A 25,479-nucleotide genomic window follows, 5' to 3' on the forward strand; every position below is an offset into this window, starting at 1 on the left:
ATTTTTAAAAAAAGATTTTATTTTTTTTAGAGCAATTTTTGGTTCACAGCAAAATTGAGAGTAAGGTACAGAGATCTTTCACATACTCCCTACTCCCACACGTTCATAGCCTTCCCCGTTATCACTCTTAGTGTTGTACATTCTATGGGTTAACAAATGTATAATGACATGTTAACCACCATTATGATATCATACAGAGTATTTTCAATGCCTTAGAAATCTCCTGTGCTCCACCTATTTATTCTTAACTTTCCCCAAACCCTGACAACCACTGATCTTTTTCCTATCTTCATAGTTTCGCATTTTTTAGAATGTCATACAGTTAGAACCATACAATATATAGCCTTCCAGGTTGACTTCCTTCACTTAGTGATATGCGTGTAAGTTTCCCCCGTATCTTTCATGGCTTGAACACTCATATCTTTTTAGTCCGAATGATACTCCATTGTCTGGATGTACCACAATTTATTCATCTATTTACCTACTGAAGGACATCTTGGTTCCTTCCAAGTTTTGGCGATTGTGAATAAGGCTATTCTAAACATCTGTATACAGGGTTTGGGTGAACGTAAATTTTTACCTCCTTTGGCTAAATAAAAAGAAATGCAATTACTTGATCGTATGGTAAAAATACGTTTAGTTGGTTAAGAAACTGCCAAAGTGTCTTCCAAAGTAGCTATGCCATTTTATGTTCCAACCAGCCATTAATGAGAATTTGTGTTGCTCCACATCTTTGTCAGCATTTGGTGTTGTCAGTGTTTTGGATTTGGTCCATCCTAATAGGTGTGTAATGGTATCTCATTGTTTTAATTTGCATTTTCCTGATGCCATGTGATATAGAGTTTAGTGATTTTTAAAATGTGTTCTTTGTCCTCCTTTTAAAAAATTAAGTGGGTTTTAAATATTGTATTTTTCAGTGAAATTAAATGCAACCACGCTACAAATATATATTTCTATTTTGTTACTTGTTTGAATAAAAACTATATACTGTGTAATATAGGATAAGCAGGAAAATGCACATAATAAAGAAATGTGGCTTCTTTTACTGATAGTGCTTTGGCTTCAAAAGGGATTATTTGTCTTTTATTTATATGATCGTTTTATAAAGTTAAAATATCCAGACATATAGAGAAAATAATTCTCTTTTGATGTCTTGGAACAGAAACATAATGTATTTAAAGATTAATTCATGTCTTATGTTTCCATCACTGGTATAAATTAAGATTTAGTTTATAATATAATTGAGACTTCACAAAATATTGAATAGCATTTTCATTTAAAATTGGAATTTCCCTATATTCTCCACTTGATAAATTATTCTTATGCATATAGGAGCTAATAAAGAAGAATTGTTTTTATAATAAGCATTTTCTCTTTTCTTTTTCTGATGTCTTATGTCAATGGAAAAGAACCCCCAAAATAAGTGCTGCTTCTTATCATCGTGCAAATGTGATTCCAGAGAGCACTTCTCTGTCTTAATCACTGAAATTATTTGGTTATCAAAGCCATACACAGTTCATGATTTGACTTTCATCCCTTTCAGACTTATCCATGATATTGGTCTGGCCTTGAAAACATTAAAATGGCCTTTGTTTGATATTCAACATGTAATTTCAGAAAGACGTGTTCATTTTAAAGATTGAGACTGAGTGTTAGTGTGATTGAAGAGTCTTAACAAGGCCTGGGAATAGAACAATAGTTTCTAAGGGTGTGTGGGGGAAGAATAGGTTGGGTAAACAATAAAATAGCTGAGGGTGTATTTGGACTTGTGATTGTGGTGTGTGCCTGTGTGTGTATATGTACGTTCAACTTTCTTTCCTATAGGGGACGGAAATGTTATTTATTTATTTTCAACTAACAACTTTTTTTTCTTTTTTAATTTAAATTTTAGTTAGTTAACATGCAGTGCAGTATTGGTTTCTGGAGTAGAATTCAGCGATTCATCACTAAACACACAACACCCAGCACTCATCACATCAAGTGCCCTCTTCAGAAACATTCTCTAAAGCAGAGACTCTTTCCAAAAGAAACCCTTAAAGTCTTTTTGAATAGAATTATTCTACATTTGATATTTTGGAAAATAATTTCTTCCAATCAGCTGTTCCTAATAAAGAGACAACAGGCCATATGTTCTGTGACAAATTGGAGTTGTTTCAGCCGCGGGAGTTGCACGACCTGGTGTGGAAGTATCAGAACACTAAGAGATTAGATGCCACCTGCCCTCAGTTAACTTCCTCCTTCTGTGGGAGGGCATTTTTCTATGTTCAGGTCATATCATAATAACACAATTGTAATGTTTTCAAAATAGAGATTAAGTTACTTTCTGAGAAGGGTGTCCAGGATTTCATGCTGCTTTCTGCCATCATCAGTGAGTGAATAGTTTTTGTACAATTTCTGTAGGCAGCTTCTCTCGCAGAAAGAGTTTTTGTATTTATTTGATTTCTCACTGCAAGGGTTGCGAGTTACGGTGAGGGGGCTGGGGCGGGGGGAGGAGGGGTTCCGACAATAAGAAGGCAAGTGCCACTGGATTGGGACTCTGAGAAATCCTCACTGTCCTGGCAGGGTGTCCTAAACTGTCTGGAGGTCTTAGGAGAGAGGGTGTTTCTCAGAAGGATCCACCACGCAGGTGGTCCGGATTCACTCTATGGGCAACACCCTTCCAGGGGTCGGCACATTGTTTACTCTCACCATGGAATAGACCTTAAACAAGATGAAAGAGCAAAAAGATTTCTTCTCACCTCAATGAACAGTAAATTTAAGGCCACTTCAGAGGGTAAAATGGGTAGGTTTTTCCCCTGGGTAGACACTAAATACAAAGCCCTAATCATTTGTTAGTGACTCAGTTGCATATCTTTTAGTCTTGATCTTTATGGAGATTGTTATATTAATATTCATCTTCACGTCTGATTTTTGTGTGTGAAATATTTTCTCATTGATGCATCCTTAAGAATGTCTGCTAAAAACTCCCATTTCCAGCAGAGCTCCGGTAAGTTCCCTCTCTACCTAAGAAATCCTTAGCAACGTTCTTGCTTGCTCTACCTCTAGCCAAAAAGTTGGTGAGACTCCATGACTCCTAATCATATTATCCCACCCTCCTGCTTCTATTTTTGCCACCTCTCTTGGTGCACCCCCCACAGCCTGGTGCCCACATGATAAATCCGGCAGCTGTCGTCATGCAGTTGGCCCCGCCACCTCCCCCAGCCTCGTGCTGTCAGGAGTGTGCTCAAGGGACCAGTGATGCTGAAGAATTTCTCAGGTCGTCTGCACTGACCCAGAAAACCAAAGAGGTTCTAGCTTTTGCCCACGGCTTGAGGCAGTGACCCAGCTCTGCTCAGCGTGGCTAAAGCCCTCGGCAGCCCGAGACACAATCCGGAAGGCCCAAGCCAGGATGCTGCAAGAAGAGCAATCTATGTTCTCGAACTTTACGTAAGAACCCAAATAACCCCAGCTGACATATCCCCCTTCCTGCTCTTTGGTGATGCAGCTAAAACGCTATGATTCTGTTTTAGAAAATACGCATCTCACTCAAAATTATTTTCCAAAAGGTAGGGCTCAGCAAACGGCACAAATAGCCAAAAGGACCTCAGTGAGCAGAATGTGGGCTCTCTTACTTCTTGTTTGCAGCTTCCCACTCCCCTAAGCAAATCAACTAGGAAACGCGGACGGGAGATAATTCCTGCTCCTGGCAGCTGAGCTGTAATCTAGCCTCTCGTTCTTTACTGAGCTCGCACTTGCTGGAGACATTTTAATGTCTTAATGAAAGGACAGGGAAATTATCACTCACTGATTTGTGTTTTTAAATTTGGAGTTTCTAAATTAAGACTACTTAACGATACAGGCATGCCCATTTCCAGGACTGGATGTTCAGCTCCTACATTTGATGTGTCACCTTGAGGGTTTCCTGTGAGGTAATTATCATGCTGGGATGAGCTAATCTCCCCTAGAATAGTACACCTGCCTCATTCTGCTAACAAATAGGCCCCTGCCTTCTAGAGACTGCCTGACCTGACTTATTATATCTCTCCCATCAGCAGAAAGACTCATATCATCACTGGGCCAAAGGTGAATTGCCTAGAGACAAAGTTGGAATGAATTTTTTGCAGTCCCATTTCGCCAGACATTCAAACCACTTCATTCTGAAGAGTGGAGACCTTTAACTCTGTCACATATTTATATATGCTTATAAGGCCAGGGAAGGGTCTTTCTGCGGATCTGCTCGGGGTGAATGTATCAAAATAGTATGCCAGAAGAAACCGTGTCTGCCTCTCAAACCTTTGTTCTCTAGTGTCATTACTCTGAGAAAAAGAGAAATACTGGTGCTGGTGGCTTAGTTTACTTGCATTTTGGAGGTTGCCTGTGTGTGCTTTTGTCATGTGGCAGTTGGCGTGGAATTTCGAGTCCGAACCCAGTCTAGAGCTGGAGTGGAAGTGAGGGCCACCCGGAAAAAAAAAAAAATTAAGATTTTTCTAGCTGATGCCTGTTTTCCATATAAAATGTGGCTTTGTTTTTTTATAGTTTTTCTTATTCCCTACAGCAAAAGAGGCTAATATTCATTTAAAACCCAATAACAATTAAAACCCCCAATAACAATTAAAACCTACAATGAACAACTGCTCTAGCTTTGTTTATTGCATGCATAAATAATCATACTTCAATGAACATGTTAGTATCTATGATCTCTTCCCAGATTAAGGTTGCCTCGAGACTGCTTGCTTTGGCTACTGTAAATGTGACATGAATTACGCTCAGGAAAATGTGTCTAACATGCTGGGTTTGAAGTAAATTATTTTCTTCTAATATACCTACACAACTGTCACAAGGAATTACACTGCAGATTTAGTGATGTTAAGTGTCAATTGTAATTTGGTGACAGCCATTTTATTGGCTATGCATATTGCTCTGCTAGGACTGCTTCTCAGTATGGAGGCCACCGTATCATTAAAAACCAGTGATCCTTCACTGATGACATAATTTGACTGGCAGAGAGAGGAGCAGAGAGGGGCTTGCTTCCACCTGCACAGAATCTGCTGTATGTCAGAGATGAATTTGCCTTCAAATTAGAAACAGCACTGCAGATGAGGGCTGTGATTTTGCTTGAGTTCTTTTAAGGCGTTTTTCTGGAATGGTTACTGAGCAGCTGATAGAAGTCTCCTTTAATATGTCAAACATATATATTATGCAGCCTGTAAACATTTCAAATATTTTTAGTCGGAGCTTACGGTGAGGTATCTACAAAATAGTTTCTGCTGAAGTGAGCCACATGTATTTCTGCACACTCATCCATCCATTCTTTTGTCTACAACTCTGTCTTTGGCATAGGTTCCAGGAATAAAAATTTATGTGATAAAATGGTAACAAAAAAAAAAAAAAAAGAAAAGAAAAGAAAGAAAAAAGGAAAAAAACCCAACTGAGATCTAATATGAGCTCAGTGCTTCGGCAGGTAGGATAAATCATCAGAGCCAGGTAAAAATTTACAGTAAGAGCAGAGCTATAATCATACATTCTGAAAATTTTATAAACTGACAATTCAAGTTATGTGTTTTATGCTAATATACATTGTGGTAGGGTCTAATAAACTGTGACTCACTCATAAATAGTAGAAAAGCTGATGGCACTCACACGCAAGCACATACACAGACTCACACACATTCTGTACTTATGCAGGAAACAGGAAATAGAGTCCAAGACTTTCTTAGCAAATTTAAATCAATATAACTGCATTCCATTTTCAGTATTTAAATTAAATTTCTTGCTGCAAGGCACTGTAAGGAACAAAGCAAAGTACCTTAAAAGAAAGTGTATCGCTCGTAATTTTACCTCATTTCACACCTATTTGACAGCTTCTCTTAGCCAATTGGTTTCATTGAAAATGCTGACAATATTCACCTATTAGAGTCCTGCCCTTCTATGTGGAGACCATTCCTCTTAGATACACTTCATTAGCTTTCAACATGGAAAAATAACTTTTTCCCTCCTTACACTACTGACACTTGCCACTATTTTCCCCTTCTCTTAACACAGCATTTATTTATTTATTAAGAAAAGAAACTTTCTAGAACAATAAATAGCATAAATTATTCAGCCAATTTCAGTCCAGCCACATAAATCATACTCAGGCAGACAAGCTACTTATGACAAATGCTTTGTCTAAGAGAAATACGCCACTGAAGGTTTAATCAGAGGCGCTAAACATTTCAGACTTTCCCGTTTTTATTCTTGGCCAGGAAAACTCTATCTCTCTGTCTACAGAGGCTCTTCAGAATGCTCTTTTTTTCCCATGAGAATATTGAGACCATTTTTATCCACAGTAGGGAGGAGGGTGTTAATAAAAGTGCACTTTTCTGAAGAAAAATTCAAATGGGGGTTGGCAAATCTTCTCAATTCTTGAAAGCATATTTCAGGGCCAACTGTGGATATGTTAATAGCTTTTCACATGATAGGCCATCAAGTCCTACTTTTCGAGACTGGTCAGGGTGTTCCCACATCCACCAACAAGAAAGAAGAAAAAAAACAACCTCACAAAAAGCAAGTGGAATTTGGAAGCAGGATGAATCCAGAGTAGTTGGTAGAATCAGAAAACGCTGCTTCCTATTTTGTCTTGTCATTGGCTCCTAAGGCTTCTGCCCCTTATGTTTTTTAACTGAAGCTTCCTCCTTTACTGCCTTATTAATATAAATGGGCCCCATAAAAATGCTTGATTACAGCATGGTAGGCTAAAATACGCCCATAAAAAATCTTTTTTTGGGGTAAGCTTCAAATAATGGTGATATTTTTTCCGGTAAAAGGAATGAAATCTTAATTCTCCTAATGCTTAAATTGCCAACTTTCCCTTTAGTTATCATTTAACTAATGTTTGGACCCTTGGTGATTCAAGGCATGTACGTATGTTACTGGGGACATCAGATATTTGTGATGACTTTGAAACCTAAAAACCAATTAGGTCCGTGCTTGGTCTGGGTAACCATTTACTGGAAGGAGAAAGCCTCTACTCTGCTAAAGCAGTTAGGGAGATGTTTTTGTTCTATTTTGTTTCCTTTTGACGACAGAAGGCTTGCCACTCGCTGAAGAAATCCAACCATTTCTTCAGTGAAAATGGTCACAAGTGAGCAAGGAGAGGCCATTCCCTCGGTCAGTGTTAGTTAAAAAGAAGGCTATGTTGCCCCCAATTACAACCACTAGGAAACACTGCGAGAGGGTGGAAATAAGCTTGTAGGGCAGGGGCACAGGACCCAGGGATTGCAGCTGGGGAGTAGAAGGGCAGAGACAATGTCATGAAAGGTTTGTCTACGCCAATAGTCCCCCAACTCTTCCTGCGGAAAGCCTGTCTCAGCAGCCCACCCCCCAGCACCTGTGAAGGCACTCCTTCTGTGGAACCAGAAGAAAAGACATGACCTGGAACACAGCATGACTTCCCTCGGGGCCTGTTTTCCATGGTAGTTTCTGGACTCAGTCTTGCTTACCTTACAAGCTCTGAGTGAATTGTGGCCCAAGCATCTGTGGCCGTGGGCCACGTGACAAAGTATCCCTCTCCGAGGGACATGTGGCATTTTGCCATACAAAGGTACAGCACATGGATCTCCTGAGGAACATGCGTCAAGTTTATTTTCTGACTAGTAAATGAATAAATTTTTCTGACTCAATTGGGACTGAAAGGAAAATAACCTGCCTTTGGAGCTATCCCAAGATCTGATTCCTTTGGAGCGGTGCGTGTAATTTAACAACAACGCGGTCATCAGAGAACTCTGGTCTAAGCCTTGCAGATGAGGGAACTCTGAATCCATAGGGGCTAAGATAAAAGTGGGTAACTTTGAGCAAGCCTGGGAGAGAAACTTGAGCTCAGAGAAATGTCAGTAAGATTCCAAGCACCCTAATTCTAGACAGACTCATTTAAATCCCCAAGTTTTTAGGAGATGCTGTTATAATGCACTCTTGGAAATGGTTCGCTTGTGATTATTGTCTGTCCAGGGTTTTGTCTCCACTTATTAATTATATTTGTCATCGCTCTGGTGAATATATAAGAAATTGGGGAGAAGCTATAGTAGGTTAGTGAGGAAACTAAAGAAGGCAAGTGTAAGGATTGGGATCTTATACTAAGAGGAATTTGGAATTTTAAAGGAAAGAAAAAAAGTCAACACAGTGCTGAATGTTATGATGTTTTCAATGAACAGCTACTCTTCCAGAATTTAGTTTCTCTTAGACCAAGTCATCGGTGTCTGAAAATAGAGTGGGCCTATGTCCCAATTTGCCCAGGACAGTCCCAGTTTATGTTGGTGGAGCAAGTTAGTTATAAGTAATATCCCCTTTTATTCTTAAAGGTGTCCTGGCTTGGGAGATAAATGATACAGCTACCCTAAACGTAATCAAAGATCCCTTTGAAATGAATAGATTTGTACAAGGATGAAAGTGGAGATGTTTTGATTTCGGTTTTCAAATCTGGTTTCCCGAAGTGAGAGAGAAAGAGAGAGACAGAGAACCGGGGTGGGTGGGTGGTGGGGGGGCGTGGAGGGACGTGGAAATTAGAGCAAGCCAGGCCTGGTATACACTCAGGCCTACGTCTTTCTCGTCATTATGTCCTTTGGATATTTTGCAATATTTTCAGATGAACAATTTAAGAATTCGAATAATTTCGGATTTTCTTATAGTTGTAATATTTAGACAGAAGTAAGGAACTGGATTTCATACGACTCACTTAAGTTATTTAGGAAGTTGGGAATGGAATGAAATTTCACTTTATTCCACTGTGAGCATGATCTTGGGTAGTGTATTAGACAGATGCTAGCCTTCTGAGAGCAATCAACAATGAATTGTAAGTAGGATATGACCAAGAGATTCAATTTTTGTATGATTTTGGAGAAGTTCTGATTCCATCAAAGTTAAAAGAAACTGCCAATAAGTTAATTGAGGAAACAACATGATTAACAATATTTGCAAATGTAGAAACTACTTATTTTTAAATATTTAAGTATTATTTTTCATAAAATTAGAGATTTCAATTAATCATACTACTTATGTTAATTCTTTGGAAGTTAAAAATTACACTTGATTGATGGATTTTTTTTATTAAACATAGACTGGTTAATGTGAGGTTGCTGTGAATAATGATTTTTGGGGTATGTTTCTTAGCAAAATATGCATTAAATTAATTACTTTAAAAATGTCTACATGAAATGATACATTCAAGGTCTTTGGAAAAACAGGAAATGTAGAGTACTGGTATGTTTTGCTAGAAATATTATCTTCTATTTTGGTTCACTTAATTTTCATGTAACAAAACTTTAAATTGTTAATTGAGGAAACACCTGTTTTACCTGATTTTCTTAAGCACTCTGGATGGATATTGGATGCCTTGCAGCAAAACTCTCATTAAAACAAGGATCCTGTGATATGCACTACAATGGCTGAATTATTGCATTGAAGAGAATATTATACTAAAACTTCACTGCGTCATGATCCTCAGGGATTTTGCTATAGAATTACTTGTAAATGGAACCATTCTATAAAAACATCCTTCGAAGCTTCAGGATTTCACAGAATTGGATGAGAAGAGATACTTTGATATAGATAAGGAATCGATTTGGAGAAGAAAAATATTAGAAACAAATGAACATCTGTAGAGCCTATTTTATTTAACCTCTCTATAAACTGCCTGGAGAAGCTTAGATAACAGAAATGTCCAAACCCAAATGTGCTATTTTCCTGCACCAACTGTCATATTATCTTCCTTTGGCACAGTCATTGATGTGTGGGTGGCATGTGACCTGAGCCAGCCCAATCAGAGTATTTTGAGTACTGGGCTAGAGACATTTTCTTTAGGAAAGTTTGCCCATCATTGCAGCTGAAGCCGTCCTACTACCCCAGAGGGAGCCTGTCTTAGAATGGTCTTACTGGAGACACCTGGGAGACTCAGCGGTTGAGCGTCTGCCTTCGGCTCAGGTCGTGATCCCGGTGTCCTAGGATGGAGTCTTGGATCAGGCTCCCCATAGGGAGCTTGCTTCTCCCTCTGCCTATCTCTCTGCCTCTGTGTGTCTCGTTAATAAACAAATAAAATCTTAAAAAAAAAAAAAACCCAGAATGGTCTTATTGGATACTCTTGGGGTAATTGAACTGATAGCATTTGCTGTGGGTTTATATTAGCAGATGGTACGTTATGGAATTTTCAAGCTTCATGGTGGCTTAAAGCCTTTTGGTCAGTGGAAAGGCAAGGTTGTAGAAAGCTGATTACATAAGCAAAGTATCCATGATAGCAGGGGCTTAATAAGTATTTGTTTTCTTTTTTCATGGCCTATCAGTGTCCATTCCCTGGTTTTGTCTCCACTTCCCCTTCTGAATTTGATACATGCATTGGTTTCCTTCTAGTTTCCCTGGCCCAGTGTCTGGGAATTCCCTACCTATCTACCATGGGGCCTGGGAAAACCCTACTATCAACCCTCACACATTATTGTGGCTGACGAGTGAACAGTGCCCTACCATCCCATGTCATTAGATAGGGCCATATTACCTCATCACAGACTAGCTGGACATTCCAATCATTTTGTAGTTAAATACAGGTTTCCTGTGAGGAAAACCAGATTCAGGGGTAAGGTTGTGGCAGATTGTATATTTCCCCAAGTGACCACAATATTTCTTTTCCCTTGTGCTCTTCTAGAACTCTGTTATTACCTCAACAAGAGGCAGAGTCTAGCCTCTCTCTTAAAACGGAGCAGGCTTTGTCAGCTGTTTTGACTAAGAGATTATGGTGAGAGTGATGGTATGGGATTTCCAAAGCTAAGCCTGAAGAGGAGATGAAGTTTCTGCCTGGTTCCCTCTCTGGGGATGATTTCCTTTCGAAGGCAGTTGGTATGGCATGAGGAAGTGCCGGCCACCTGGAGAAGAACCGAGATGCCTCTCAGTCACCAGGCAGCACCAACTAGCCAGTCATGAGAGCGGGCCGTCCTGTAGGCAGAGCTTCCTGTCCCTGGTTGGGCCACCCCCCACCCCTTCTGATGCTGTGTGGAGCAGAAATCGGCTCTCCTGGCTAAACTGCAGATTTGTGAGCAAAAATAAATGGATACTGTTGTTCAGAGTCATCGTTTTTGGTGATTTGTTATGTGGCAAAAGATATTAATCTTCATCACTTTATGAGATGGAAGAAGTATTATGCTCATTTTATAGAGTAGGAAAGAGAGGTATCCAACAGTTAAATAACTTGTCAAGGTCACCCTAACGGTAAATAATGGGGGCAGAGTCTCAAGACTCCTTCACAGCACAACTTCTCAAAGAGGGTACAATACCGGTTATCAGTCAGGGTATGGCAGTAAATAGTGTGAGGTCTAGAGACAAGCCACTGGCAACTGAATGCCCAAGTAGTGCAGAGCACTGATTCATCTCCTGGGGAATCAGCAGGGAAAGCGACAGGAGAATCCTTGTCCTCATGGAACTTCCTTTCCAGCGTGTTAAGATGACAATATGAAGCCCTTAGCATGTAAAGCATTTACCATGGTGTCTGGCACATAAATGCAATGTGAATATTGGTTATTCGTATGACCATTTGAATTGAAAAATCCATGGTTATCATCTGAGACCTGGGTGTTACAAACAGAGGTGTCTGTCCATTTTAATGTCTGCATTTCAGCGCATGAGAAACAACATTTGATTTCTGTGAGCAGAGTACAAACTTGAAACTAAATCTAGCAAATCACGCAGTACCTAGTGTTTAATATTCAGCTATTATATAATGGCCTCTAGGACTCTGTGCATTCATAAAGAGGTGTCAGAAGGGGTTATGAAAATAACTTCAGAGATACTAAAAAGATATTCTGATGGTAGCTTGACCATACTTGAAAAGTAAAATCTTGATTATCAGTGGTGTAATGGTGGGCAGGAAATGTGTTGATAATTGAAGCCAACAGATAGCCCTCAGCTCCCTGGTTCATCAAACCTTTTCCCAGAACAGATAAACAGCAAAATTGGCTGGTTTAAATTTCACTTCCTTTTATTGCTCCTGTGGAGATGCTAATGAATAATAGACAAGGAGAGGCAAGAACCCAGGTAATTAGTCTGTTGTGGATATGTGGAGCTGGAAGGGACCTTAGAGTCTCCTCTGGTCTAGTTCCCTCATTCTAGAGTTGAGGAAGCTAAAACCTGGGGGTGCTAAGTCTCCCAAAGGCACATGGGTGCTGAGCCTCAGAGCCCAAGCCAGATCCCAGGTCCCAAGTCGCTTCTTTATATAGCTTTCACTGATTTCCACTCACACTGTCTCACTCTTCTCCATATCAGCAACTGCTGATCACCTGGGGTCTATGTACAAGTAACTGAGTGAAACGGAGTCCAGGATTTCTTTTTCAATATCGTGATGGGGCCAGGAAGGCATGTTGATTGATTGATTGGTTGATTGATGATAGCTTTTATTTATTTATTCATGAGAAACAGAGAGAAAGAGAGAGGCAGAGACACAGGCAGAGGGAGAAGCAGGCTCCAGGCCGGCAGCTCGACGTGGGACTCAATCCTGGGTCTCCAAGATCATGCCCTGGGCTGAAGGCAGGTGCCAAACTGCTGAACTACCCAGGGATCCCAATTAATTAATTAATTAATTATATATGTAGTTTTAAAAAGATTTTATTTATTTATTCATGAGACACACACACACACCCACACACAGACAGAGACACAGGTAGAGGGAGATGCAGGCTCCCTGAGGGGAGCCCGATGTGGGACTTGATCCTGAGACTCCAAAGGCAGACGCTCAACCATTGAGTCAACCAGATGTTTCCGGTTTTCCTTTAGCCAGAGACTCAGAATTCCAGCCTCTGTGTGCTCGCTCAAGGTATTGACACCACCTGGAGTGTGCTTGTGCTTTTTAAAATTCTCATCCTGGGTGCTTTCCCAGATCAAGGAGGCCCACTCATCCTCCTGGTTGTTGGAGGAGGTCACCGAGAGGCCATGACCTCTAGCTGACCCCCAAGCTAGATCCGGGCAATTAGAGGAGGCTCCTCACTGGCTTCCCTGTGCTTGGAATGTACACTCTTCCCACCGTTCCCATTGTGGGAGCCGTTTTCAAGAACACAGCCTTGAGAGAGCAATGTGTTCTTGAGGCCATCCGGGGGGTATAGGACTGAACCTTGTTAAGGGTTCTGTACAAACTTAAAATTCTGGCCCACTGGTGTGAGACCTACTCACCTCAAGGGAGCCCAAAGCAAGCCTTGTAAGTAAGTGCTTTTACTTATTAAACCTGCCACCTGCCAATCTGGAGAGCTCTGCTCCTTTCTTCCTTCTCTCTTTGCTCTCCGTGTATGAGGACGAGCTCAGAAACCAACAGCCATCTGGCTGTGATGCCTTGAAGCCTCCCCTGACCACCATGGCTGAGCTACTTAGCTGGTTCTTCCCTCCACTTACTTTGTATTACAGCTCCCTAGAATCACTTCTGTTCTAAATTGTAGACTCCTTGAGGACAGACCAGCATTACAATGACTGGATCAGCTTGGTATCCCCCACGGGTACAGCTGCCGTGTACATATCCTAGATCTTTCTGTGGCTGCTGTGATACAGATCCTCCACCTTTCCTAGTTTTAGTAGAAAGTTTCCAACAGGGCCCTTTCAGAGTATTGTAGCTCACCACTTGTATTTAATTGAATTCCAATCAATGGCAAAATGTGAGGTCATGTTTTCAGAGTGTCAGTGGTAAGAGTAAATAAAATAACAGGAGGGGCATACTTTTTATCCAAATAACTAATATGAAATTAATATGATTTATTCATTCTGTAAATATTTGGACTACTTACTAGGTAAAAGGCAACATGTGTAGGCTCCCTGTTAAATAAAAAGCTGATTAAACATACATAATTTATTCTAAGTGTATGATAGTACATCCAAACCATATTTTCTGTAATATCTTTGCTGTCGCTGCTCATAGGAGATGGAAGTAGGAATAGGGGCTGGAGAGGTGGGTTGTTGTAGTTTTAATTTCCCTTTATAGCCATTCATTGGAAACCAGCTGTGCTTGTATAACATGAAACATATGTAGTCAGGATTAAGAGCTGACTAGTCAATTCTTGAGGGTTCTCTTTCTTTCTTTCTCTTGCCACTTCAGGCATCAGAATATTAATTCCAATGATCATTTGTGTCCACCTTACTCAGATAACTGTTGCAATATTTTAAAGGGATATTAAGTTGTTCATTTATAAAGACAGTTGATATGCTTAATTGAATGAAATATACAATCAAAAATTCTTGTATACAAGAATAGATGGTTATGTTTTCTGAATTTTCGAGATTAGCTCTTAATTTTTCTTCACTAGGAATTGGCAAACTCCTTAGTAGGATGTAGTTTAGAAATTTCATTGTATGCTTTGAATTTATTTTCTTCTTTTTGCCCAGCTGTATTAATTAGCTTGCTGGAAGAGTCGAACATGTAAACAACCATTTCGGTAAAATGTGGTATTTTCTGTAATTGAGGTGTATGTAAAGATCACAGGGAAAGGATCCTTAAACTTTGCTCGGGGAACTAGAAAATTTCTTCACAGTGGTGAACTTTTAGTCGCATGTTGAGAAGAAGTTTTCTACTAGTACAAATGGAAGTAGGGAATGTTAAACTGTGTGAATGGCATTGATTCAGCTACTCATCCATTTTATTGAACAGTTATTTACTGACCCTCTTATATAAGCCAGGTGTTGTGGTAGGTGTTGGAGATACAAAAATGTGGGTGTTGGTCCTAGATATGGAGGAGGTGCTTAGAGAGAAAGATACAAATAGCTGATTCTAAGATTGCAAGTGAAGTGATGGGATTATGTCCAGAGCGTCATGGTAATAAACATGAAAGATTGAAAGAAGATTATCTGTTCAGACAATTAGAAGTATAATAGAACTACAAGAAATGGGCAAAGGTAGGTAGAAGCGAGGGTACCTGGGTATGAATATACGAAAGTACGGAGGACTTTGAATGCACTTAAGAGACAGTGGATTCTATTTTGCCTTTGGGAAACTGCTGAGAAATTTGGTGCAGTTAAATTTGTTCTCATTTATACGTTATATCACCAGCAACAGTGTGAAGGGGACAGGCATGCGTTAGGAGACAATTGCAGTGGTTCAGGCAAGAGATAATACATACCAGGATTAGTAGTGTGGATAAAAAGAAGGAAATTGTCACTAACTGATTTGATATGGGGTTAAAGGAGAAGGATAAATATAGGATAAATATAAATAAAGGCCACGTTTCTTGTTTTGCAATGAGTGGGAGGTAGAACATGGAGATCAAATAGAGTTTTGAGGGAAAGATGATGAGTCACCATCCGCTGGCATTTTCAGATGAATATAATCTACCAGGAAATTAGATTTAAGAGTCTGAGGACAGAAATAATGCTCCAGGCAAATTAGGTTGGGCAAGACAGAAGAGAGGTGGTAGTAGAAGGTAATAGTGCTTGGAAAACTTGCAGAGGGTGAGAAGAGATGAGGGACAAGGATTGAATTTCAGAAGCTTCAGAACTTAATTAAAAGGAGGTTTGGAGAAGATGAACTTGAAAAGATGCTGGGAAGAAATAGCCATAGGAATAGGGGAGGAAGCGAGAATTTCGTGTCGTGGAAATCATGAAAAGCAAATGTTTGGAGGGAGGACTGGTCAGATGCTACTCTAGAGTGCGCTAGTAAGGTAAAGGCTCAACACTAGCTCTGGGGTTTGCTAAGCAGATCAGCGACAGGCTTGGTGGTAGGAGCACCTTCCTGTGGAGGGACCAGAGTTGGCTTACGCTGGCTTACACTGGGTTAAAGAATGAACAAGAGGCATTGAGATTTTGAAAGTGCATTCCTTTCTATGGAAGCTTGTATGTGATCCGAAGAACATTCTCAGGGTAGTGCGTATGGGCTGGGTGCATGACTAAAAGAGATTTTTTAAAGATCCGGTGATGGTGTTCATAGGTTTACATTCCCAGGAGAATGGAGGCTACGAGATGGAAGAAGGAGTGGGGATAACTAGCCAACAGTATTTCAGAAGAGGCAGAGGGGGATGAAAGGAGGCTACTGTTTCGTTTCTGCCTGTCCTGTGCTGTTCTTGTCCCATAACCGAGAAGGGCAGATCACTTCCTTGTAAAACTTGAATATTAATTTGGTCTCCATATGGTGCAGTCTCTCTGGTGTTGAATTCAAAGGAACACAGCCCAGGCTACCAAAAAAGTAAATTAAATTTTTTATTGGTGTTTCTCTAAAAATGCCCGGGGCAGGGGAAGTACAGTTCTAACTTTGAGTAAGACTTCTTAAATTTCTCCTTTGACATCTCTCCCCCTTAACAATTCTCCCCCCCCCCCCCACTTACCGTAGCTACATGCACTGTAGACTTTCCATAGCATACTGTGAAGCCAAGCATACTGCCATTCCTCTTCAACCTCTCTCCCTCTTGCCAAAGTCACACACTTGAAACTGGCAGTACAATTTCTCCTGGTACTCTTTTCCAAAAGAAGTTTGCTCTGTTAGAGAGAAAGGACCAGAAGAAAGCAGAGGCACACATGACAATGAGGAATTGAAGGTAAGGAAATGACGCAGTAGTTCTCAGACTTTCACATTCATCAGACTCACCTGGAGAGTTTGTTCAACCAAGCTCCATTTGGGCTTCATCCCAAGAGCTTGTGATTCAGTAGGTCTCTGGTAGGCCCAAGAACTTGCCTTTCGGGTAAGTTCCCGAGTGATGCTGATGCTTCTGGTCTGTGAAATACTCTTTGGGAACCACTGAGCTAGCTGGCCTGATGGGAAGCAAATCAGAGCAGAGACCTGAAAGCCCTGAAATGCTATCACTAAAACCAAGGTATGAGGCATGGCTTTTCTTAAAGGTAAAAAGGCAAGTCTGGTTGTTAGAAGTCGTGAAGCAAGGCCTACTAGATGCTGAGCTACTGAGTTACTGGTCTAGGTTCTTCTACTCTTTCTGATGGATTATAACTTGTTTCCCAATTAGAGAAACGGATCGATGCAAGGAGGGGTGGGGGAGTAGCTGGGTGTGTCCAGGTGATAGACTAGAGGCATTCAAAGGCAGACAGCACTGCAGGTTTTCATGCTTTCATTTACAAAGGACAAACTGGAAAGGAAGGTAAAAATTGTTATTCTAATTTCTCCGCCAGAGGGTCTCAAAGACATTTTCTGACCCTTTAGGTGAGTGTTTTTTCCAGTTACAAAGTCGGTCAAGGTGTCCTTTTACAAGCAGTTAGGTAGTTTAGGAGTCTAATATTTTTGGCAGCATTACCCAATATTGAGAAATGATAAATATCCAAGCGCATTTCTTAAGTATATAATCATTTATGACTTCAGTAACATTTGAGCCATCTATTTCCAGTTCAAGTTAAATAACCAGATTTCCATACTGTTGAGTAACTAAACAAATTTTATGCTTAAGGTATCTCTTAAAGACCTTGTCAATGTACTTTTTACAGTGCTGTGTTCTGCAGAAAATGTTGACTTACGTCCAGATAAACAGATGCCAAAGCAGGGAAAAATATTAGGGGAATGAGTCTTTGTTTTACAAATTCTGATATAATTTTAACACAGGTTAAAAAGATAAAAAAGTTCCATTCCGCTAAGATAGAATTTTTCTAAGCAAATAATATTTAGAATTCTTCATCATGTTGCTGTGTCTATTGCCCTATAGTTGAGCAAGTTAGATTGCAAGGAAATAACTGCATTTGTGAGAGGAAAAAAACAACAGACACATAATCACCTAAACTTTGGACAAACCTCTGAAATGGAAGCCAATATAGCAATGAAATCACAATGAAATTATAAATTTATGGAGGAAAAGCTGGGAGGTTAATTTTACCCTTTAAAGCCTCAATGAAGCACAAAATTCAGGGGAAAAACTAGTAATTATGACTAAGAATTGTAAGATTTGGAACATCAACTCAGCAAATGAAGACATTACCACATGGCAGACATTAGCCAATAAAATGCATCCAATCACTCTAAAATGAGCTCATAAGGCAAAATGTGGGCACTGTGGATTTCTGGAGGGTGCATTTCTGAAAAAAAAAAAAATCCATTTATTACTTTCTGTGACTGAGCTCACTCAATCCACATTTCCTGAGCATAGACAATAGCCTTGCACTTTGTGTGAGGTGCTTAGGAGGATGAAAAGAATGCTCAGGTACAGCTCCTGACCTTAAGCAGATTACAGTTTAGTTGGAATTGGTGATGGGAGGGAAAAGTGACAAATTACTGTAAGATAAGGAGAGATGCCAAAATAAAGGGAGAAGCAGAAAGAGGAAGGTGAGGGTGAGGCAGGAGGCAGAGTCTAGGATGATCCTCAAGGACGAGAAGCAATTGCACTGAGCCTTACAGCATATAGAATATCCTTTGGTTTTTATTTTACATGCTCTGAGAGTGCAAACTGCATCACGAAGCTGAAAATGCCATGACATACATGTTTCCAAGGGACAATTTGCTATCAAACCAACACACCCTAGCATGCAAATCAGAACAAATAGGGGTATAAAGCTCATTAATGGATATAAGTCAGCATAAGCTAGTTCATGCATCAAACAATAAACTTCCTTTATGTCTCAGTGGCTTACTATAAGTACAGTGTAGACAAGAAAGATCATGTGTGGGAAGGGAACTTTGTAAACAGTGAGGGGAGTGGCTCAGGGGCAGGGGGAGAGCCTTTACAAGACTCCTGGAATAAGTTGGCACAAGAAATGATGAGGGTTTGAACCAATACAGCAGCAACATGACTGGGAAGGATAATATAGGGCCAGGAGACTTTCACAGGTAGATTTCATTGGAACTATTCCACGTAGGGACTGAGGGAGGAAGAGGTGTTAGACATAATTTGCATCTAGGTGAGTTGACTGGGTGGGTGGTGATGCTATTAACCGAGAAGATAGCATCATTTGCCCAGAAGCAGCCAGCAGGTTTGGGAGGACTTTGATTGTGGTACTTACAGGAAAAAGTGCTTGGAGATACCCAGCAAGTAGTTAGAAAAACATATTCGGGTCAATGAAGAGAGGCAGGAGTAGGAGTGTAGATGTGAAAACATTTGGTCTCAAGGGAACAGTGGAAGCTGTGGGATGGCTGCGATTTCCCTGGGAGGAGAGAGCTGAGCACAGAACTTCGGGGAAAGCCTTCAGTGAGTGAGGAGAGGAGTCCAGAGTCCAACTCTGCTCTTTTCTAGAGTAGGCTTTTATTGGTTTTCTTGGGCTGCTGTAACTAAATATCGTAGACTGAGTGGTTTAAGCAACATAAATTTCATACCTGTATTTTCGCCCAGTTCTGGGGTCTAGAAGGCCAAGATCAAGGTATCAGCAGGGTTGGTTCCTTCGGAGGGCTGTGAGGGGGCATCTGTTCCATGCCTCTTTCCTAGCTTGTGGTGGTGTGCTGGCCATCTTTGGCATTCCTTGACTTGTAGGTGTGTCACCCCGATCTCTGCCTCTGTCTTTGTGTGGTGTCATCCCTGTGTACGTGCCTCTCTCTGTGTCCAAATTTCCCTTATTTCTAAGGATTCTGATCCTACTGGATTAGGATCCACCCTAATGACTTCATCATAACTTGGTCATCTGCTGAGACCGTATTTCTGAATAAGGTCAGATTCTGAGATACTGGAGGTGGCAATTTCTACCTCTGGATTTTAGGGGGGTAAAATTGAACCCTTAATTGGCTTTGGAAGAACCCCCTCCTCCCACCATGTTTTGAAGTCAGGAGAAAGAAGCCAGACTGCAATAGCCTGGAATTAAGAGGACATAAGAACGCCAAGGCTGAGAATGTAGACTATTTATTTGGAACGGTATCCATTACAAATCAAGTGGCCAGAGCTAGGGCTCCATGGATGATACAATTTCCAGAACAAACTACTTTAAGTTTGCCAAAGAATCATTCAGAGTCTGTGGTATCTTAACAGTGCTTCCTGCAAGATTATTTCTTCAACCTAAAACATATGGGCTTGTTTATTTGGTGAATAATGGTGCATATCCCAAGAACATGAGTTAGTCGTCATTCACTTTGCATCTAGTGTAATGTGCTCCTTTCTGATGAAACTTAGAAGTTTGGGTTTGAAAAATGATGTGTCTAAGAGAGTATGGACTAAGCAATTTTAGATATGGCAGAGCAATAAAAAATCTTCTTGCCATGGATTCATTGGAGGTGCAAGGACACAGATTAACCTTGGGAAGTGTATTATAGCATTTATTTTTTCAAAAGAAAGGGAAGACTTGGTATTTAAATTCTCACTTTCATTTGAGGAGGAAAAAATATAAATCTTGGGATGTCTGAAAAATAATAAAATGTTCACAGAATTAACCATCAGTGATAATATCAAATGTCACATTTCTACTTCATCACATGTTGGGAGAAACTGAAATATGCAACCAAGTGGCATACCAGGCTCCTTTTTTATGGTGTGTTAATTTTCTGCCGAAATTTCTGGGTGTAAGCATGTGTATATAGTTTTGTTTTGAGTCTTAGATGATGTGGTTTGTGATTTGCAGTTGGAGTTAAAATAAACACCAAGGAATTCAAGTGTTTTTGTAACAGAATTTTAACAGTATTTATCTTTTAGTGGCATTTGTTTGTCCTCCTAATTTCCCATATTTATTTATTTATTTATTTTGGTTTAGAAATTCTACATGTTGAGAGAGCAACCAGATGAATGTATTTTTCCTAAATATTATACATTAACATCAGTGATGCTTCTAGAGCATTTGGATTCTGAAAGAGCAGTTTCATATCTTACGGTCTTTTGTTTTTTTTTTACAATTTGTGTAAGTGACATGTACTGTTCCTGGGGAAAAATAGTGATAATGTAGACAGATATTGAACTTTTCTCTCCCCGGGTGAAAATTCAGAGTATCCAGCTATTTATATGTGGTAGCTTTTCCATAAATAGGCACAAACTGACCACAGTGGAAATTGAAGGTGTGGTGCAGCTGGGTCCAGTATGATTTTTCTGTCATGCTTGCCTGAGTCTTCTCCTTTTCAACGGGTCTTGGGGACTTTGCCGTTGCTTCTGAAACTTGTGCTAGGTACCAAGTACCTTCCTTTCTCTCTCCCTGGCAGGTAGAATGGCATCTCTCCTTGTTTTCACCCACATCTCTACATTTGCTCTGAGGGCAAAGGGACTAAACCTTGTTTTATGCAGAAACATTTAAAATGCTAAGTCAGAAGAGAGTCCGTAAAAACAATACTGGACTTGGAATTAGAAAAGATAAGACGAGATGTTCTTTACTCCTTATTAGGCTGCTTGTTGCTGTGTATTCTTAGACATGATATTCAACTCTTACTTATTCCTTCATTCATTAATCCATTGACTCTTCCATCCATTCATCTACTTCTTTCCAACAAGTATTTATGGAATGTTTCCTGTGTTGTAGGCACTATGTTAGACACAGATGTTAAGATAAAAACCACAGACCCTTTCTTCAAGGAGTTCATGGATCAGTTGGGAAGATAAATTATGGTAGGAGTGACGAGTGTTATAGTAGAGATAATCATGTGTAAATGAGGAGGTAAAATAATATGATTTCTAATGTTCTTTTTACTTCTATAATTATATGGTTCTAAGTCTATAAAAATCCTAAAAGCTGTTCACATGCCTTTCGACTTTGGGATAAAACAGGCCTAGAGATATAAAGATAAAAAGTCAACCTGTTTCCTCCACTTAACAGGCCCCTGACTTGAAAGGAAAATAGAGGAGCAATTGAATGTGTGTATGTGTATACTTTACTTGCTCCCTGAGTCCTTGGACCACAGCATTCCTCATTACCGCAGGTGATTAAAGGCATCAGCATCCTGGCACCTTGGACTACAATTTGTTCAAAGTCAGGAGAATTTGGAAGTAAGAGAATGGTAGTACATGTGGCGCTAGATGGAGTAGGGCAAGAAAGGTAGAACATGACTTGTGGAAACACATGGTAAAAAACAGAGCCGTAATAACTAATGTCTCCCCTTCTCTGTTGTAGACCCCATCTAGGCTCTGGTGTAGTCTTCCCCTTCTCTTTAGGTAGTTACGATGGTTAGTGACGATTATGCCAAAGATTTACCTCACATTCTTTTCAACCACCGATGCAAAAAGAAGGCAACTAAAAAGACTTCAACAGGTAGATCTTGTTTAAGTGTAATAAAGCTCCCATGATTGGCCTGTTTAAATAGGCAGGGTTTAATCAGACAAACAGAATCCATTTGAAGAATTTCAAGCAGAGTTAATACAGTTACAAAGTACTGGAAGGGCTAGAGGCACCGATGGGGTGAGGTTGCTGAGAGAGTAGCATCTGTAGAGAAGCACTCCTGACCCTGAGGCCCAGAGGCCCAAAGGAGGAAAGGGTCTTACAGAGTCCACGTGTGGCCGAGGCCGCGAGTGTGAGTGCAACCTGAGTACAACTTGGAACCACGCTTACCTGTCACGACTGAAGCTGCTGAAACTGCCATTAGTATCAGGGAGAAATGGCTTCTTGTTCTCCTCAACTTCCCACCAGTGCTGCCCACTGGTAGAACTTAATGGGCAGGCAAGTGGCAAGGGAGTCTGGGAAATCCACCTTTGCAATCTTCCTGCCTCTGAGGTGCCAAAGAGGGTAGAGAAAAACCAGGGAGGAGCCCATACACCCCAGTATACCTCCCGTTGTCTTTTCTCTCCTTGATAATCTGGTTTATTGTCCTGACGCTTGTCCACCAGTATCAAACCAGTGAAGGGGAGAGTGAATTAAACTGAGGGAAAGAGGAGGATAGAACATGGTGGCAGTCTTGACAGAAAGAGCAGGTTGGAGAAGAGGGAAGACAGGAGAGGGATAGGAGGTCAGATGAGAGTGTCCTTGAGTTCATTCAACATGCGGAGTTCAAATGCTTTGGGTTGAGGTAAAGTGAGAGCTAGCAGAAAAATCCAGTTAAAATGGTGGGATTCACGGGTCGGGAGTTAGGTTAAGCTTGCTACTTATTTCATGATCTATCCTAGGAGAATTTCAAATTCCCAGAAGTTCCATATTTATCGTGGTACAACACCGATATGTTGCCACATGGTTGGGAAATTAGGAATAATTGAAAGAAGACATGAGGGCTAAATAATGCCCCTGGTTTCCCATGGTCCACGAGGATTTCAAGGGCTCTGTAAATTCTTAAATAGCCTATTTTTAAGAAAATCAGTTGAATGAATGCAAGAAGCTTGGGATCAGGGCAGGGATGGCACAGAGGCTAGGGACCTTGTTACAGAAAGTGATAAGAGAATCTGAGGTTTTGGGGAATAGGTGCCATCATCACCCTCCCTTCTGTAAGCCCCCCAAAGTGCAGGCAGTACAAACCATAACATGTGGGATACTAGCACAGAATACTCAATAACTTGGTATAGTGGGGAAACAGATTGGCTGAGGCCAGAGAAGACCTGGATGCACAAGCCAGATGTCCTTCCCCTGCCACCATTAGGACATGAGATCATTTTCTTATGCCCAGATAGCATCTTGGGAAAAAGAGGAGTGAGGGCGGGGGTCGGTGTAAGATCCCTCAAGAGGAGAGAATCAGCCTTGCTAGAGAATTTAAAGCAGTCTTTTTGAGCAGTCACTTAAGGTTCAAACTGGGAGATATGATTATCTTGGGTGCTGCAGAGCAAGGTACGTTGAGTTATACGGTGGAGAAATGAATTTGCACCTCATAAGCTTATTCTTTGGAATATTGTGATATTGTGAAAGGTATCCTCATAATTGGTTATAATAAATGACAACAAAATTTTTCCACTTGAATCCTTTTTAGAAAGAAGATTTAAAATATCTGTGTGTCCATATATAAAGTAGAGCAGTCCCAGAAAATTAGTTACTTTTCAATGATTGCATTTATTGTCTCATGTGTTATAGAATAGTGTAAGCTAGTTTTCAGGAGAAAGCTTTTATTTTATAGCTGTTCATTATTTATGTTATTATGGGAAGGTCTGTGTGGTATTTTTAAGAACCTGTAGAAAACATGATCTTGTGTTCTGAGAAGCTCATAATCTAAAGTGATTCATTTATTTGTAAAGCCAGGGTTATTGTAAGAACAAAAGGATAGTCTTTATTAAACTTTATAAGCTAAAGGAGAAGAGATTGTTTCCATTCATCCCCATTTTTCCATAATGCTTTTGTAATGGGAACAAATATTAAAATGATCCATTCTTGTCAAAAGGGGGTATATTCAGATTTGGGCAACTTAATAAATACTAACAGAACTCCTTGGCTACCCACCCTACTGTGGGACCCTGACCCCAGAGGGGCTATACCAGGGTGAAGTATTCCAAAAGTCCATAAATTACATTTTTTTTAATTTTTAAAATTTATTTGTGGGAACTAAATTAAATTGTATTAGATAACAACTTAAATAAGTAATATGATAATTCAGAAGTGAAATTCTTATTGATGTTTGTGCTTAGATTCCTAGAAACAATGTATACAGACTAGTTATTTGTGTCCGTAAATACATGATGATCTCATAATGAGTTGGTTTATAGGTTTATGCATTAACTTCTCATACTGCTCGAGTATCATTTTCTGCTGGCTATATTATATTATTGGGTCACCATAATACTAAACTGTGGGACGTTTTAGCTGATAATTCCTGAAAAGTGCTTACTTTTGAAATAAAAAGCAAAGCAAAAAAAAAAAAAAATCAAGCCACAATGCTGACTGAAAAAAATATTTATATTTATATTAAACCCCTCAGCTAGATTCTCAGACACATCACTGCTTAAAATGCAGTCACCTGACAAAAACAGTTCTAATTATTACCCCCTTGGGCTAACATTTCTCAGAGTGACTGGCTAAAATGCACTCCAGCTCATAATTTCTGTCTCTGACAGTGGAAGACATAACCTAGTTTCCTCTAATGCAAAAGTCTCTAATCTAGAGGGCAAGACCCTGCTCCATATAACACTGAAGGGAGAAAATGCAATTTGAGCACAAGGAAATTGCACACATAGTTTGATAGTTCTACCACTCTCAGAATTTTTTTTTCCTCCTCGGGTTTAAATGTCTTGTTTTATTTTATACTAAATTATGACCTGGCTGAAATTGCTATGTTTTCTTTGTCATATTCTGGAAACCTCTTACTATAAAAGTGAAGGTTATACTATGGTTCCATACTTTCATTTTTTCAAGGGTGGGGGTGGGAATGTTCGCATTTTGACAGTTCAGCAGTGAAAACATTAAAAGTTACTGTGCTTGCTACAGCAATATTTTTTTCGTGTTGAATAATAGCTCTTTTGTCTTGGCAAATGGAGCATATATACTGCATTAGAAAAAGGTAATTAAATCGTTTTTGAAATGACGAAAGTGCAGATTTTTGACTTGGACTAATCAGTAACAATTTCATTGTCGAATCTATGAACGAACAAACTTTTATGATTGCTGGGAGAGGTGAATTAACCTCAGATTGTTCTGGTTCACTTCACAGGCAGTGGCTGAGTAATGCATCGCCCTGAAACCGGTAAGGCAGCGGGCTAAAGAAGTTTCAAGGAAGTTAGGTCTGAAGTCTTGCAAGGAAGGCAGCTATCAGGGTACGGTACTGGAGATTTTCATGGACAGTTTTTATTT

General features: G+C 40.0%; 1 long non-coding RNA gene across 2 annotated transcripts in view; it reads left to right on the plus strand.

Moving 5' to 3' along the window:
• The window catches only part of LOC118354263 (uncharacterized), a 91,156-nt gene that overhangs the window by 5,843 nt on the left and 59,834 nt on the right, over nucleotides 1–25,479 (plus strand). The window contains exon 3 of one of the 2 annotated variants that reach the window (XR_007409715.1): nucleotides 25,340–25,442. This is a non-coding gene — a long non-coding RNA (uncharacterized LOC118354263). Of the gene's footprint in view, nucleotides 1–9,322; nucleotides 10,069–25,339; nucleotides 25,443–25,479 lie in introns of those variants that run through there. The other variant, XR_004814432.2, reaches the window with a different exon arrangement.

This window comes from Canis lupus, chromosome 3, assembly GCF_003254725.2.
Source record: "Canis lupus dingo isolate Sandy chromosome 3, ASM325472v2, whole genome shotgun sequence".
In the NCBI taxonomy this organism is placed as follows: domain Eukaryota; kingdom Metazoa; phylum Chordata; class Mammalia; order Carnivora; family Canidae; genus Canis; species Canis lupus.